General features: G+C 44.6%; 1 protein-coding gene across 6 annotated transcripts in view; it reads left to right on the top strand.

The window, feature by feature from the left end:
* The window catches only part of CSGALNACT1 (chondroitin sulfate N-acetylgalactosaminyltransferase 1), a 357,571-nt gene that overhangs the window by 190,219 nt on the left and 153,426 nt on the right, over positions 1-13,926 (top strand). For 5 of the 6 annotated variants that reach the window (XM_047771740.1, XM_047771741.1, XM_047771745.1 and 2 more), the window contains exon 2: positions 104-199. The exons of the other annotated variant lie outside the window; for it this stretch is intronic. The gene's annotated coding sequence lies outside the window, so the exon portion shown is untranslated. The remainder of the gene's footprint in view (positions 1-103; positions 200-13,926) is intronic. 6 annotated transcript variants of the gene reach the window in all.

Genomic DNA, 13,926 nt, shown 5'->3' with positions numbered 1-13,926 from the left:
TCTCCTAAATGATTTAAAATGTTGTAATATCACCTCTATTTAAGAAGTGGAAATTCACAGGGGCGACTCCTATTTTTATCTTATTTTATTTTTTATATTTTAGATTCCTTGCCATTTCAAGGAGAGAAGCCAAGGTATTTTTTTACCCAGTGGAAGAATGATGTAGTTTCAGCCTAATCTTCTTTTCTTACACTTCTAGGTAAGTGAGTCTGTTCATCACAAATTACTTAAGAAATGAAGCTTTGTATGGTCTGAGTGTGTTCAGAATGCTGGCTATGTTTGAAATGTGCTAAATTTCATTTTGCTTTCCATAGTCCCATTAATAACAAATTATCTTAAGATGTGAATACTTTTTCCAAAGTAATGCAATTACTTGACTGCTTTGGAAAATCCTTTTATTCCCTTCTAAATCCTGTAATCTATATGTTACTTTGCCAGCTCCTTCAGAATTGATCTCTTCTCAAAGTGGCAAAGGCTTGAAACCAATAATGTAGTGAGAAGAACTACATAATGCTTTGTAAAAAAAAAAAAAGTTCACTTGAATAGGAACGTTTGTTCTCTTTTTGGAAGTTGTGACAGAATATTAAGCTTTCTCAGACATTGAACCCATAATCAGAAGGACGTCCTCATTTGGACCATGTTGCAAAGTATCTATTTAAATAAAATGTTTAGGAAGTTGAAGGGTGGTTTTCCTTTCTAATTTAGAACATCTCGGGGGCATCCTTTCTAGAAGTCTTAGAGACCAGTATGCCCTCCTGGATTGTGTGGTTGGTTTCAGACTGAGGATGCTTGCAAAGATCGGGAATGTTGTTTTAGTTCTGCTCTTGTAACTTATAATATTGAATTTCTCTGCAATAAGATATCTATTTCATCTGGCAAGACTAAACTTTGGGGAAAAAAAAAATCTCCGGAACGTCACTAGTTGAAATTAGTTGAAATGCAACAGTATAAGATGGGGAGTTGTGTGTGGGGTCCTTACCTTCAGCAGAGCAACCCCTTTTATAGTTTCCTCTAGAAATGATTTTATAGGTGTAAAAATGAAAACAGGTAAGGTGGGCTGAGCATCTCTATAACTTCAGGAAGCCTCCTTTGCTCTTCTTCTTTACTTAACAAATTTCTTTAGAGGTTGTGTTCATGATTTTGTGTTTTTTAGTTTTTACTTCTTTAACGCTGATTCAGATGAAAGAGTGAAAGTCAAAACGTTGGCTGTGACTTTGCGTGAATGAACTGTTTTGTACTAAAAGCCGTAGGGTATGAGGAGTTAAAAGGGATTGTTTGTGAGTCACTGATTAGGAAAAAATAAAAATCTTGGCCAAAGTTAATAAGAGCAACACGACTAACTACAGAATCATTCTTCACAAATTCTTTTCTGAGTAGAAAGTCAAGCGGCCAAGAGGCCTAAGTGATTCAGGGCCAACTTGAGGGTCAAGATGGGGTTCTTCTGCTCTTAGGTCTTGTGATGTGCAATGTTTTGAGAATGACTTGGATGACGGAGAAGAGGACCGTCATTGGAACACCATGACATTAAAACTTGGCAATAATAGTAGCAGAGAGCCAAAGAAAACTGTACTCAGTCGAGAAGTAATCAGAAGCCGATTAAGATCTGCTTGGACAAATGCAGGATGTTTATGCTCCCGGATGAAGCTCTGAGGGTGGCCAGGCTGAGCTGCTGGGTTTTGTTGCCAGGGAGCCAGGCTCCCCCTGGGGCAGCAGGAGCTTGGGAAAGCCTTCAGTTTTCTGGGTCTGATCCTTACAGACCGAGTCCTTTACAGACCAGGCCAGGTCCTGTAGACCTAGTCCTGTATTCGCCAGACTTGCAAGGAGCATCCGTGAAGTTTGGGGGTTAAGTGGCTGGATTGTTGGTAGGCGGGTCCATCACACCCATGCCCAGTGGTCATGGAATCCCTGCATGGAGAGGTAATGGCCTCAGTTATTCACTAGCGCACCCCCCAGGGGACGTTTGCTATCAACATAAGGTTGGGGCATCCAACGCTCAGAAACAGGTCCTGGCACCAGTTGGCACTGAAGGATGCAATGAATGGGTGAGCATGTGGGTGGGAAGGGGCACAAAGAGGTGTCCTGGACCTGCAGAAACTGCTGATTCCCTGCCCCCCAGCCCCTCCTGAGCTGGCACCCATCCCTGCCTTGTCATTCCTGACCCACGATGGCCTCCCAGAGCAAGGCATAGACATTCTTTTCTCACTCCTGTGATCCGATTAAGGCTCTCATCTGGCATCTGGGGGCTTCAAACTCCTCTTGTTCTTTTGCAGCCCTATAAGCCCTTAGCATGCGTCTACCAGAAACCATAAAATGATAGTTGATTCCATTTTTCTTGGAATGAAGTGGGTGTAATAAATTTTTTTTTTTCTTTTTAGGGCCGCGTCTTTGGCATATGGAAGTTCCTGGGCTAGGGGTCCATTTGGAGCTGCAGCTGCTGGCCTGCACGACAGCCACAACAACACTGGATCCATGCTGCATCTGTGACCTGTGCCACAGCTTGCAACAACGCTGGACCCTTAACCCACTGAGCGAGGCCAGGGATTGAATGCCCATACTCAAAGAAAAGGCGGGTCCTTAACTGGCTGAGCAACAAAGAGAACTCTGATAAATATTAATACGAAACTATAAGGGGATAACTTGGCAAATTGTTCTTATTTGCAAAACGAGGGAATGAAGTAGAGCAGTTTGTATTTTATAGAATGGCCTTCTTTGGGACGTGTTTTAGACTTTCAGAATATTTCCGTTTACTGGAATGAGATGTGGCATAAAGTCCGTAGGCTTTTTGTGAGTGTCAGCTCTTGCTATTGCAATTTTAATTTATACTCCTGAGCCGCAGTTGTTTTCCGCAGATGAGGCTACTCCAGGCAAGGCCAGGAGATTCACTCTGGCACTGGTGTGGGTACTCAGTGATACACGCCTGCCCGGGGGGCCTCCATCCCTTGGTGTTGGCTGACACTTCATTGGCCTTACTTTTGTCTTTTCTGCTCTGTTTTGGGTCCCTGATCATTGAGATTCCACTTTCATCGAGTTGATTTCTTTGTCTTTTTCTTTTCTTTTCTCTCCTTCCTCCCTTCCTCCTTCCATTCGTTCTTTCTCTCTCTTCCTTCCTTTCCTTCCTTCCTTCTTGTCTTTTTAAAGCTGCAGGTGCACCTGTGGCATATGGAAGTTCCCAGGCTAGGGGTCGAATTGGAACTGCACCTGCCAGCCTACACCACAGCCACAGCAACACCAGATCCTTAACCACTGAGTGAGGTCAGGGATCGAACCTGAGTCCTATGGATACTAGTCGGATTCGTTACCACTGAGCCACAACAGGAACTCCGCAATGTCAGTATTTTAATTGGATGGCATGTCTATCTTTCCTTTACCTTCCCCACTCCCTTTCTTCTTCCTTTTTCACATTTGTGTTTTCTGCGCTGCCTGTGGAGGGTAGGGATGTGAACCTGGTGGTCTGATTCCAGCACCAGTGCTTGCTTAGCTAAATGCAGTATTTTAAAAGTAAATCAGGGGAGTTCCCTTCGTGCCTCAGTGGTTAATGAATACGACAAGAAACCATGAGGTTGTGGGTTTGATCCCCGGCCTTGCTCAGTGGGTTAAGGATCCGGAGTTGCCGCGAGCTGTGGTATAGGTCGCAGATGCAGCTCGGATCTCAAGCTGCTGTGGCTGTGGCATAGGCCGGCGGCTATAGCTCCGATTCAACCCCTAGCCTGGGAACCTGCATATGCCACAGGAGCGGCCCCAAAAATGGCCAAAAAAGACAAAAAAAAAGTACATCAGAGAACGTTGTAGGTAAGCCAAGTGTCCGTTGATGGTTGAATGGATAAACAAAATGCAGCCTGTGCATACAATGGAATAGTACTCACCCTTAAAAGGGAAGGAGATTCTGGGAGTTCCCACTGTGGTGCAGTAGGTTAAGAATCCGACTTCGGTGGCTTGGGGTTGCTGTGGAGGTGTGGGTTTGATCCCCAGCCTGGCACATTGAGTTCAAGGATCTGGATTGCTGCAGCTGTGGCATAGATCGAAGCTGTGGCTTGGATTCAATCCCTGGCCCAGGAACTTACTTCCATTGCTGTGGGTGTGGCCATTAAAAAAAAAAAGAAGAAATTCTGACACACCCTACAATAGAGATGAACCTTGAGGACGTTATGTGGAGTGAAATAAGCCAGACGCAAAGAGACAAATACTGTATGAGTCCATTTTTACAAAGTAGCTAGAGTAGCCATATTCATAAAGACAGAAAATAGACTGGTGGTTGCCATGGGCTGAGGGGACGAGAGAATGGAGTCTTGTTAAATAGAGTTTCAATTTTGCAAGGTGAAAATGTTCTGGGTATTGATTGTATGACCATGTGAATGTACTTAAGCTATTGATTGAACTGTATCCTTACAGATTGTGAAGAAAGTAAATTTTGTTATGTGTACCTCACCCTAATTAAAAATAGCAAAGTTAGGGAGTTTCTGTTGTGGCTCACCAGGTTAAGGACTCTGTGAGGAGTTAGTAAAAAAACCTGCTTTAAGAAGTAAAAAACCTGCTTTAAGAAGATAATTAAAGGAATTCCCATTATGGCTCAGCAGGAACAAGCCTGACTAGTATCCATGAGGATGCAGGTTCCATCCCTGGCCTTGTTTTGTGGGTTAAGGATCCGGCGTTTCATGAGCTGTGGTGTAGGTTGAAGGTGCAGCTTGGATCCTGCATTGCTGTGGCTCTGGCGTAGGCCGGCAGCTGCAGCTCTGATTTGACCCCTAGCCTGGGAATTTCCATATGCCATGGGTGTGGCCCTAAAAAGACCAAAAAAAAAAAAAAAGAGATAATCTTTTAAAAGTAAAAAAAAAAAATTGAAGGGAATTTCTTTGATTTGGGGACTTTTCCTTTCTTGAGCTTTATTTTTCATGTGCTTAAATTTTAAGTCACTTTTCATTTAAAAATGTATTAAGTCATAAAAACAAATTTTATTTCCACTGATAAGATCTTTGGACTTTAATTTTAGACCTTGTTATTCCTTTTTCTAGGGTTGCCTATATTTGCAGTTAAAAATCTGCACTTCCTCACCTGTTTTTCTTCAGCAAAGATAACAGGATCTTATCAGTCATCCAGAAATATTTGTATGACACTTAAAAATTACTCTTAAGCAGAAATGTTTGTTCTGTCACAGGCAAAGGGCATGACAGACTCTAGGGTTTAATTTGCTCATAAGGAGACAGCTCCTTAAGTCTTTTTTTTTTTTTTTCTTTCATCACACTGATGGCCCTTTAATGTGGAAAATCATGGCTCTGAAACTGTAAATGACACTGTGATGCTTAAAAGAGCACAAATTTCACAACATTCAACTGACACCTAAGAAGCAGTTCTTTTTCTGCTCAAAGGTTCTGACCCACTCTGAAGTATGTCTCTCCTGAAGAATTTAAAATGAAACTTGAATACCGTCAACCTAGGGACACATTTGCTGAGAAGGGATGGCGAGGGTCTGGTGGGGCTTTGTGTGAAGGTTTGAGGGGAAAGTGGGGATGAAGTTTAGAAATGGAGGATGGGGGAGTTCCCGTCCTGGCTCAGTGGTTAACAAATCCGACTAGGAACCATGAGGTTTTGGGTTCGATCCCTGGCCTCGCTCAGTGGGTTAAGGATCCGGTGTTGCCGTGAGCTGTGGTGTAGGTTGCAGATGTGGCTCGGATCTGGCGTGGCTGTGGCTGTGGCCGGCAGCTGTAGCTTCAATTTGACCCCTAGCTTGGGAACCTCCATATGTCTTGGGTGTAGCCCCCCAAAAGGACAAAAGACGGGGAAAAAAAATGGAGCGTGGGCAAAAGAAAGAATTATGACCTATGGAAACTTCCAGCTCAGTTGTTACTGAGGTTTTTTTTAACATTATAAAACTGAGAGTTCCTGTTGTGGCTCAGTGGGTTAAGAACCCAGCATGGTGTCTCTGAGCATGCAGGTTTGATTCCTGGCCTTGCACAGTGGCTTAGGGATGCAGTGCTGCCATGGCTGTGGAGTAGGTCGCAGATGCAGCTCCGATTTGACCGTGACTCAGGAACTTCCACATGCCTCAGGTCCGGCTGTAGAAAGGAAATAAAAAGTAAAAAAAATTTTTTTTAGAATATAGTGATGGTTAATATTTAAAATTCTTTTTCTTGGCACATTAAAATGTTGACTCTCATTTAGGAATTGGTTGTGAAAAGAAAAACAAAAAACAAAACAGAAATGGGAGTTCGGTTGTGGCTCAGTGGTTAACAAATACAACTAGTATCTGTGGGGGTTCGATCCCTGACCTGGTTCAGTGGGTTAAGAATCTGGCGTTGCCGTGAGCTGTGGTGTAGACTGCAGACACGGCTTGGATCACATGTGACGGCTGTGGTGTAGGCCGGCAGCTATAGCTCTGATTCAGCCCCTGACCTGGGAACCTCCATATGCCAAGGGTGCAGCCCTAAAAAGACACACACACACACACACACACACACACACACACACACACACACACTCTCACAGAGTAAGGATTCGGTATTGCAGTGAGCTGCAGTGTAGGTCACAGACGTGGCTCATATCTGGCATTGCTGTGGCTGTGGTGTAGACCAGGGGCGGGGCTACAGGTCTGATTTGACCCCTAGCCTGGGAACCTCCATATGGTGCTGGTGCAGCGCTTAAAAAAGACAAAACAAAAAACAAAACAACGAAAAACCAGACGTGGTCTAGGGAAGGGATCTGTTGGAAGAATGTCCACAGGATTGACAGGAGAACCCATATCTCATACATGATAAAACTCAAAGCCAGGGCAACGGGTGTCATTAAATGCGTCTTCTAAGTTTATAAAACATGTGACTTGCCAACCTCATCCCAAGCCTGTGGGATCTATGCCATGGAGTAGAGGTCTGTTGGGGGGAAGACAATGGATTGTGTTAACATTAAATTAAGTACTGTCACATACCTTTTAGGCTAATCTTTTGGAGCAGATGAAATGAACACTTTCCTGTGGGCTTGACCCATTTTGAGTCCAGACCTGACGATGGACTGGGGGCAGTACCTGGGTGTGGGGTAGTGATTGCCTGTTGGCTTATGCTGAAGCTCCCACCTGATCTTAACTTTAGGGCCAGCAGTTGGATGGGTGAAAGATGGATGAATAGGAGGCCTGAAAAGAAATTGAAGTAGCTGTCACTGATTTTTTTTACAGATGCTTATATGGTGAGTTATTCCAAAGAGCTCACACTGTTAAATTCATGATGGAAATTTGCAGTCTAGTGACAGCGGGAAAATACATCTTTAGCTTGTAGGTGGTGTTTACCACATATATGCAGTTGTTCATCCCGCCCATGGCAAACCCTGGAAACAAAGGTGGCAGTGACCACGCAATGTGGGGAGGTGGTGACCTGCACAATGTTGTCACCTCGACTGCTTGAGAATGTAGCCCGGGACAGACCTCTTTTTCCAAAGATCTACCCTTTGAAAATGAAACTTCTCTGTTCTCTGCCCTGTTTTGGAGATTGACCCTATGTTCGGTCAGAGGTTTAACATCTCAGCTCAAGGTGCCACAAGTGTCCTGTTTATTTCCCCAACACCCCTCGACCAAGAAGACAGCTGACAGGTTTTTTTCACTACGTAGCTGGTGAGCATTTTTGTCCTAACAACTTAGTAGCTATTGACAAAAAAATTACACTGAATTGAAAGAAAAATAACCATTTTATCTCATCCTTTTTTTTTTTTGGTTTTTTTAGGGCTGCACCCGGTGCATATGGAAGTTCCCAGACTAGGGTTTGAATCAGAGCTGCAGCTGCCAGCCTACACCACAGCCACAGGAACTCTGGATCCGGGCCACGTCTGCAACCTACACCACAGCTCACGGCAGTGCTGGATCTTTTAGCCCACTGAGCGAGGCCAGGGACCAAACCAGCATCCTCATGGATACGAGTCAGGTACATTACCGCTCATCCACGAAAGGAACTCTTTATCTCATTCTTAACCACAGTTACTTAACAAAGGGATGTGTGCCTCTCTTGGGTGTTGCTGGGCTCCTCCAGCCTTGGAATCAGATCGAATGCTGCCACTGCATTTTGTGTACCCATTGCTTTTTTTAAATCACAGCAACTGCTCAAAATGTAGTTTTACAAAGATGTGCTATCTTCCAAAGGAATGTCAAAAGTGTGAATAACCTGGAGCCAGTAGTTTGCATATAATGTCCAACAGCTGTCTAGTATCCAGTACTTGGCTCGAAAATTTAAAATGTTCTGGAGTTCTCTGGTGGCTCCGAGGATTAAGGATGGGCATTGTCACTGCTGTGGCTTGGGTTACAGCTACGACTCGGGAACTTCCGCACGCTGCGAGTGTGGCCAAGAAAAATTAAAATATTCTAAGGCAGAGTTCTCATTGTGGCTCAACAGGATAAGAACCTGACATAGTGTCTGTGAGGATGCAGCTTCAAGCCCTGGCCTTGGTCAGCAGGTTACGGCTCTGGTGTTGCTGTGAGCTATAGGGTAGGTCGAAGGTGGGGCGCAAATCTGGCATTGCTGTGGCTGTGGTGTAGGCCTGCAGATGCAGCTCCGATTCAACCCTTAACTTGGGAACTTCCATTTGCCACAGGTTTGGCCATTAAAAAAAAAAATTTTTGAGGCACCGCTGTGAATTTACTTTGGTGCCCCAGGGTACCTCAGGGCAAAGTTTGGGAACCATCCAGTTAGTTATAAGAATATTTCTGGGGATGATTTGTATCTTTCTATAGGCTTAAGCTGCCCAAATATGTGCTGTAAATGGCAAGTTAAGGGTTAAATAAGAGTAAGGAGCAAGAGTGTAATTTCACTGCACCCCCTATCCCTTGTCACCTCCTATCCCTATTGGCATTGTCACTGCTGTGGCTTGGGTTACAGCTACGACTCGGGAACTTCCGCACGCTGCGAGCATGGCCAAGAAAAATTAAAATATTCTAAGGCAGAGATCTCCTTGTGGCTCCTGATTCCAAGATGAGAATGCTAAACCCAGGAGCTTATCACCTGAAACAGTCCTTAAATCAAGATGGCATGATTCCAAGCCACAGCAGTGACAATGCCAATAGGGATAGGAGGCAGAGATGCCATTTCAGCTTACTTGGCAAAAGCTGAAAATTCCTTCTTTACTTGCTGTACGGCTCAGGCAAGAGGCCTGGTCTCTGCCTCTTGGTCAGGATTGTCAGTATTGTGTTATACCCAGCTTGCCACGGATAAGCGAATAGCTGTTTACAAATTTTTTTTTTTTAAGAGCCACAGGTGTGGCATATGGTAGCTCTCAGGCTAGGGGTCAGATCAATCAGAGCCACAGCTGCCGGCCTATGCCACAGCCACAGCAGCCCGGGATCCAAGCTGTGTCTGTGACTAACATCACAGTTCACGGCAATGCTGGATCGTTAACCCACTGCGTGAGGCCAGGGATCGAACCTGCATCCTCATGGAAAATAGTCAGGTTCGTTTCTGCTGAACCACAACGGGAACTTACTAACTACATTGTTGATTTGATAAGATTCTCTTATTTAACCTTTGTGGTTTGGTTCACATGTTATTCTTCCCACCAGCCGTTTTGTTTCTGTGGGTTCATGATCCGCTTGTCAAATGTTTTAGCATGGTCCACTTGAGGCTTTGGAAGAATGTTGTAAATCATCTCAAAACCAGGGCTGTAATAAGATTTATGTCTTTTTTGTTTTTTCAGCTGCACTAGTGGCATGCGGAAGTTCCCAGCCAGGGATCAAACCCGTGCCACAGCGGTGACAATGCTAGAGCCTTAACCCTCTGAGCCACCAGGGAACTCCTAAGGATTATATCTTTACAGAACAAGGTACCATACAGATGAGTTAAATGCTAGTAGAAATTAGATCTAGTGATGTAATCATTCCAGTCTTATATTTGAGCTTCAGGTATGAGAAGACTTTCCTTATAGGAAGGGGGATATTTTGAAAATAGGGGTAGCTTTAGAACAGTATTGAGGGATGACTTGTTCTGCCCAGTCTGAGGACTTCAGAGTAGAGAGTCTCTGCAGATGGCTTCCCCAGCAAAGGTGATGCCTCACCTGGCCTCATGGAAATCCAGGAATGTATCACCTGGAACAGTCCTTAAAAGAGTGGAACATGGAATTCCCGTCCTGGCTCAGTGGAAATGAATCTGCCTAGCATCCATGAGGATGCATGTTCAATCCCTGGCCTTGCTCAGTGGGTTAAGGATCCGGTGTTGCCACGAGCTGTGGTGTAGTTCAAAGACATGACTTGGATCTGGCGTTGCTGTGGCTGTAGTGTAGACCATAGGCTCCAGGTCTGATTTGACCCCTAGCCTGGGAACCTTCATATGCCTTGGGTGTGGCTCTAAAAAGACCAAAAAAAAAAAAAAAACAACAACGAAAGAGTGGAACAGCCTGGTGTCCTGAAGGGGCCCCAAGTCGTGTGCCCAGCTCTGCACTCATGAGCTCTGTGGCCCAGGCAGGGACATGTTGGGTATTCAGCCTCCCTGGGCTCACCCAGCCATTGTGGGTGTCAATTCATTCTGTGTCAGTCAGAATGCCCGCCCCCCAGCATTGCCAAACACCCCTGGACTGCTGTGCTTGAGTCGAACATTAACCCAGTCCTGGTTTAACAAATGAGGAAACCAAGACTCAGAGAAGAAAAGCAGTCATCTGAGGTCACAGTACAGCCAGGGTCTATGTCCCCTGTCCCTCTAACTGGAGACCAAGCCAGGCACAGAGCTGCCTAGGTCGTTTCCTTCAGTTCTCTTAATCCAGAATTTTTTGTTGTAAGAGACATTGGAGGTTTTTTTTTTTTTTTCTTCTTTTTATTGAACTATAGTTGATTTACAGTGTTGTGTTAGTTTCAGGTGTACAACAAAGTGAATTCTTTTTGCAGGTTATATTTCATTATAGGTTATTACAAGATACTGAATACAGTTCCCTGTGCTTTACAGGAAGTCATTGTTGGTTTTTTATTTAGAGTGATATGTACCTGTTAAACCCAAACTCCTGATTTATCCCTGCCCCCACTATCCCCTTTGGTACCTTTAAGTTTGTTTTCTATGGCAGTGAGTTTGTTTCTGTTTTGTTAATAAGTTCAGCTGTGTTATTTTTCTTAGCTTCTACATCTAAGTGATATCATATGGTATTTGTCTTTCTCTACCTGGCTTATATCATTTAGTATGATAATTTCTAGGTCCATCCATGTTGCTATAAATGTCAAGATTTCATTCTTTTTTTATGACTGAGTAGTATTCCATGGTACATATACACCACATCTTCTTTTTTCTTTTTTATAGTTGCATCTGCGGCTTATGGAAGTTCCCAGGTTAGGGGTCACATCAGAGCTGCAGCTGCAGCTGTAGCTGCAGGCCTGCACCACAGCTACAGCAACACTGGATCTGAGCATCTGCAACCTACACCTCAGCTTGCAGCAACTCCAGATCCTTAACCCAGGGATTGAATTTACATCCTTACAGAGACGGTATCAGGTTCTTAAGCTGCTGAGTCACAACGGGAACTCCCATCACATCTTCTTAAACCAGTTGTCTGCTGACGGGCACTGGGCTTGCTCCCATGACTTGGCTGTTGTGAATAGTGCTGCCATGGACTTTATGCGAGATACGAGTTTAAGAGTGAATAAATATTGGGAGAAAATGGAGGTGACAAAAATCCAGTTAATTGGCTAAATATTTGGATTCCTGGATCTAGAATGAAAACTTCAGGAGGGCAGAGATTTGTCTTCTGTTCACGGCTGCATTTCTACCTCTTAAATTGCCTGCGAGTAGGAAACACTCAGAAATGTGTGAATTGGGTTCACGCGCAGGCTCTAACTTAAAATGTTTGTGGGTGATAGATTTAGTGTTCTTGTAGGATATGAGTTACTGGAGTCTTTTAAGTTGTCTTAGATGGACTTTATTCTGTGTCACTCAGAATCAAATACTAACCTACGAAAATAATTTTAACATTGGTGCAGAGTTCTTGATGGCTAGAGTGTTGAAGGTAGTATTATGACATTAGTAATTTTTGTCATCATCAACAGAATACCCTGCCTATGACTTTTTTGTTGTTGTGTATTTGCAGGGCTGGTTACAAAGGGGGTGCAGGTGTGATTTGATCAGGGCTGGAGGCTGCTGTTTGTGCTCAGACATTAAAATTCTGACTCAGGGGAAGAGAAGAAAGCCGTGCCCCTTGATGACCAGCATTGTGTGGTTGGAAGGTCCCTCCCTTTTGAGGATTCCTCTTGTGCTTCGGGGTATTTATGTTCTGGGCGTCAGCTCCTCCAATGACAGCCTGTAGGGCTGGTACAGCATCATCTTTTTGGAAGGAGGTCCATGTGGGTTTGCAGTATCAGAGAACGGGGATACATTGGGAACCTTCATTCCGAGAAATTTAGTGATGTGTGCACAGCTTCATTTTTATTCACTACTTGGGAGTCATTTATTACCTGTGTGTTGTTGTTGTTTTTTTTTTTTTTTTCTTTTTTCCTTTTCAGGGTTGTACCTGCAGCATATGGAAGTTCCTGGTCCAGAGGTCAAATCAGAGCTGCAGCTGCCAGCCTATACCACAGCCACAGCAACCCAAGATCTGAGCTGCATCTGTGTCCTCCACAACAGTTCACAGCAAGACAGGATCTTTCACCCACTGATCAAGGCCAGGGATTGAACCCACGTCCTCACAGACACTATATTGGGTCTTCAACTTGCTGAGCCACAATGGGAACTCCTACTACCTATGTTTGTTTATGTTGGGACTGAGTTGGAAGAGTGTTGAGCTGTTTAGCACCTGTGAGGGGAGAGGAGGAAAACAGGTCGCCTGATTCTCCACTAATCTTTTTTTTTTGCTGTTTAGGGCTGCACCCACGGCATATGGGCATTGGCATATGGAGATTCCCAGGCTAGGGGTCTAATCAGAACTACAGTTGCCGGCCTATACCACAGCCACAGCAACACCAGATCCGAGCCATGTCTGCGACCTACACCACAGCTCACGGCAATGCTGGATCCTTAACCCACTGAGCAAGGCCAGGGATCGAACCCACAACCTCATAGTTCCTAGTCAGATTCATTTCCCCTGTGCCACGACAGGAACTCCTGATTCCACTAATTTTTAAGTGGAGTCGTGATTGCCTTTTCTTGTACTCAAGCCTTTTCCCTATCCTGTTCTTGCAGGAAACCTCTAGAGACAACTGAGGACAGTATGGTATGTCAGATCAGTGCTTCCCTATGAGTGCTTTCCAGAGATTACTAGAGCTCTGAGATGCTTTTCAAAGGGAGGGAGCCCCGAGCAAACACGAGTGGGAAACAGCATGCGTGGATTCCTCCCTGTGGGGTGCGAGGCAGCTGGACCTCTTAAAGGTTCTAGAAGTGCTCAAGGGAGGACTCAGGTTCGGATTAACCTCATAGGTACCAGATTTCTTCTCCACGGAACCCTTTTCCAGTGTGACAATCCTGCTTTTAAAACAAAATTTTTATAGCTGTATCCATGGCATATTCAAGTTCCCAGGCCAGGGACTGAATCTGAACCACAGCTGAGACCTATGCCACAGCTGTGGCAACGCCAGATCCTGTAACCCACTGTGCTGGGCCAGGGATGGAACCCGCACCTCTACAGTGACCCAAGCTGCTGCAGCTGGATTCTTCACCCGCTGTGCTACAGCGGGAACTCCAACAATTTTTAATCTTGTAAAGAACAGGGTTCCTTCCACCTAACAGGCTTTAAGACATGCTGCCAAGATGGGAAGACCAGATTCTGAGTCCTGTTTGCCCCTCACTGGTAGTCAGAAACTGAGCCAGCATTTCTCAGCCTTTTTCTCAGAGCTTTGAGAAAACACAGAGTTCCAAGCTCATCACAGAGTTTCTCATCCTGAGTGTTGAGGCCAGTACCAGTTACCTACATTTTAAGATGCTCTGCAGGTGGTCTCACATATCCTAGAGGTAGAGAATCACTCTGCTTGGAAGAGGTTTCTAATTCTGTTCCTTTTCT

This window comes from Phacochoerus africanus, chromosome 3 (assembly GCF_016906955.1).
Source record: "Phacochoerus africanus isolate WHEZ1 chromosome 3, ROS_Pafr_v1, whole genome shotgun sequence".
In the NCBI taxonomy this organism is placed as follows: Eukaryota; Metazoa; Chordata; class Mammalia; order Artiodactyla; family Suidae; genus Phacochoerus; species Phacochoerus africanus.
This window is presented reverse-complemented; position numbering and strand designations above follow the sequence as displayed.